The following is a 4,023-nucleotide window of genomic DNA, read 5'->3' on the forward strand; positions in this document are numbered from 1 at the left end:
GGATTTCAATGAATTTTGAGAGATGGAGACATTACATGTTGGAAAGATTTGGAAGCCTCATAATTTTGTGCTAATTCATTGTACACAAATTTCAAACTTGTGATGATTTAGTATGTCCTTTGTAAGTAATTGCACTTTGAGGTTCCAATTCATTGTGAAGATGAAGTTCATCTTTTTAAGCTTGCTTATGAATGAAAATCATAATCTTGAAGTAATACTTTAATTTCTGGGATAACATGATTGTGCATTATGTTTGTGGGTAACATTTCTGAAAAACCCTCACGAGACTTCACTCGTCCTCTAGGGAACTCCTAGAGGTTCAAAAGGCTTGTTGCATATGCTAAATGCAATCGTTCATCCCATGAAAGATGGATTTATCGTTTTGTTCTCTATTTTTCACTTTTGTTTTTAGTTTTGTATTGCTAAGGGACTAGCAATATGTAAGTTTGGGGGTGTGTTATGTGCTAAAATATTCATATTTTCAAATCTTAACTTTCATGTCTTAATCCTTTGGTTTTAGTTAATTAGGCCATTTTAATTCCTTTTTGTGTTTTCCATACTTTTGTAGGCTTTTGGAAGAAAATGAAGTAAAACTAAAAGATTTGGGCTCAAAGAGAGAAAATGGGAAAAGTTAGAGCCCTTGACACTGCAATCGATCATAGGTTCCCTGCGATCGAGTGCAGTACCGGAGAAGACAAAGCATGAAGTGGCCTCGAGTACGCAATAGCGCACACGGGTTGCGATCGATCGCACCTATGCGCAGGAGACACATCAAAGCTGCGGCCATAATGCTAGTATTTCCATATTAGGGTTTTCCAACTCCCAATTGTAATACGTTTTGAAACCCTACGAAATTCTTAGGTTTACTAGTTTATCAAGGACTTCTAAAGCCTATAAATAGACCCTTAAGCCTCTAGAATAGGTATGCTTTGTAAGGAGAAGAATTGGAGCTCTTCAAGTTGAAGTTTTGGGTTTATTCTTTTCCTTTCTTTTCTTTTATTTTATAAAGATGTTTAACATCAACTTTATGTGTAACTAATTTAATTAGTAGGGCTAGATTGAAGCCCTAGTTATGTTTTGTTAATATTCAATATTGGCGCCTTTGTGATGATCTTGTTATGATATCTAACTTGATTAATACCTAGTTTCATGAATTCCTCATATGTGTGTGCCTGATCAACATGTGCATGTGGTATGGACTAGTTAGTTAAATCAATTTGGATGACCGAGTCCTGGGTTTAACATAAGTAACAAAAGAAATCCACACCGGGTTCTTGGGTTAATCAACATGGGGAACCGAGAGTAGACACCCATGCCCTAGGCGTCATGTGTTTGTCGATTTCCACAGTTTTACGCTTTCTTAAAGAACAACTTAGTAGAGACCCATGCTAAATCCTTTAAGAAAGAAAAGAATTAGAGTAGACACCCGTGCCTAATTTGTTGCTTAGGGAAATCAATAGCTTAAGGAGTAGACACCAATGCCCTTAGGTTGAAAAACATTAGATATTCATAACATGATCAAAACATTGGCATATTGATATATTAGCTAAATATAATTAGTGGTGGATATCAAAGCCCTACCTTTTTTTTATCATTATCAACTTGAATCCAATCTCTTGTTTTATTTTGCTTTGGGAATTGATTTTAGACAAGATTCAACAATCCTCATGGGAATGACCCCTTATTTGCACACTATACTACTATGTTGACCTCGTGCACTTGCGGGTAAAACAGCTAATTATTTGCCTATTAATTTAGGTAGGTAACTGTGAACATGGTTGATTTGCTTTCCTTCATGTGATGTGTTTTCTGAGTAAGTTTCTTCGTTGCCAATCTGTCAAAGGCATTCCCCATATAGCACAAGTTTCAAAACTAGGATACACTTTTTCTTCAAGTGTCTCATGCCTATTCAGCTTGAAATTTTGTTTTTGATCTTTTTGCAAATTGACCCCATATGTCTGAAATTTTTAATTATTCATGGCATCACCTCTCTCGATGACAAGCTAGTTGATCAAAGATCATGTGTGCATTTTGGTGGAGATCAAATGATATCTTGCTTCTTGATCCTTAAAGAAAAAGCCAGTGTCTTGGCATTGCGGTAAAATGTGAAACACCTACAGGATTGTTACTTTTGCTAATAAATCTCTTGGACAATTGGGGAGGAATGGGTGTGTGAATATTTCTCTCTAAGAATCAGGGAACAAGGGTTTGAATTTTGTCTAAAAAGTGATAAACATTTTCTGGCGACACATGAGATTTGAACTATGTATCCTCTATTTTGAAAAGACCACTCACTTCACTATTATGCCTTGACTGGATTGTCTTTCCAAAATTATTCTTGTGAACATTTAATCTATTGTACAATATTTTGGTTTGCCTAACTAAAATGCCCTTTCTAGGGATTGAAAATAATTCAGTCCATAAAATCTAGCTCAAGGGAAAATTTCTTATCCTTTTAAACAAATGGACTTCGATTCCTTTTTGAGAAAAAAAGCTTTCTCACAATGCTACAAAGCAATCTCCATTTCACATCTGAGTACACAATCCTTTCAAGATTTAGAATCAATATCGTAATTATTCTTTAAGAGTTATTGTCTTTACTATTGAATATTTTGTTGAAAGACAACTCCTTGGTCCATTTAGTGCATAACACCTACACATCAACCTAAGCTTCCAGCTTCGCTTGATTAAGGTAGATAATTTAAGATTCGAAGTGTAACAGTCTTTCACAAATGGAATGCCAAATTTCATTACCGAGTGCGAACTTATTCTAAGTTTAAGATTACAAGGATTATGGACTAAGACCTTGTGTGATAATCCCGTTACTCACACCCATAGTCCGTATTCATTGTAATCCAAGGACCTTTCACATGCATAACTCATACAATAGTAACAAGCATTTAAAAATAATATATGCCCAATACTCAAATAATTCAATTACTGAATAACAACTTGTATTCATTACAAACTATGAATGCCAACAAAATAATTGATGTAAATTTATTTTGGGATTTAGCGCACAATCCCCAATAGGATAAGTCTCCATCACCTTAACATTATATGTTGATGATTTTGGTTGTCATGTGCAACATCCTTTACAAAATGGACAAAGTTTTCTTTCGATTCATGTTGGAGGAAATTCCTCCATCTAATGTATTAAATTGACATGTGTCCTTAGCATGTGATTCTCACAAGTGTCTAAGAAAAAATATCAATTTAATAGATCTATTTGGAAGAAAAATTTATCCTTCCAATTATTCTCTAGTTGCGACTTCTACGGGTGTTTGCTACTAAAATAAAAAATTCTTACACAAAGCATTTGTGTATCGCATCATAGTCTCTACATGTTTTCCATGTGCTTGGTATCAACTTACAATCTTACATGTAGAATATATCAAATTTCACACTTCCAAATATATGATTTGTAAAAACATACATTATGCTTAAACAAACTATTCTATAAATCATTTCTTATTTTTCAAGTCTTGATCTCAAGCTTGCCAAACAAATTGAGCAGGATTTTATAGTAACATCAAGATTCATATCTCCTAGAGATGGTTTGGTTGGGATAAGGATAAGTAAGAAGTCCTTTTATGCAGTGTACTTTCATGTTGCACAATTATGTTGTCTGTGATTGATGACTTGTAGCAGCTCATGAATTTGGCTATAAACTCTGTGGAAGAAAATGAACAGAATAAATGAAATCTTTGGTACAATTCTTTTCTTTTGTAGGAGCTCATTATTTCATCTCATTAAATTAACTAATTTTGATATGTGGCCACAAAAGAAAAGAAAAAAAAGTGGAAAACATTAAAGAAATGGAAAATGGGATGAATTATCAATCTAGATCATGATAAAATGATAAATTTGGAAGATGAGACAACAAGAATAACATGACATATGATATGGTTGTCTTGTTTTACCTTCGATTCTTGGGAATTGCAGAACATTCCTTCTCATTGATGGTTTCTCACTTTCAAACACACCTTCATCACTCCACTGTACACAAGAGAAGAAGAGATC

This window comes from Corylus avellana, chromosome ca7, assembly GCF_901000735.1.
Source record: "Corylus avellana chromosome ca7, CavTom2PMs-1.0".
Lineage (NCBI taxonomy): Eukaryota > Viridiplantae > Streptophyta > Magnoliopsida > Fagales > Betulaceae > Corylus > Corylus avellana.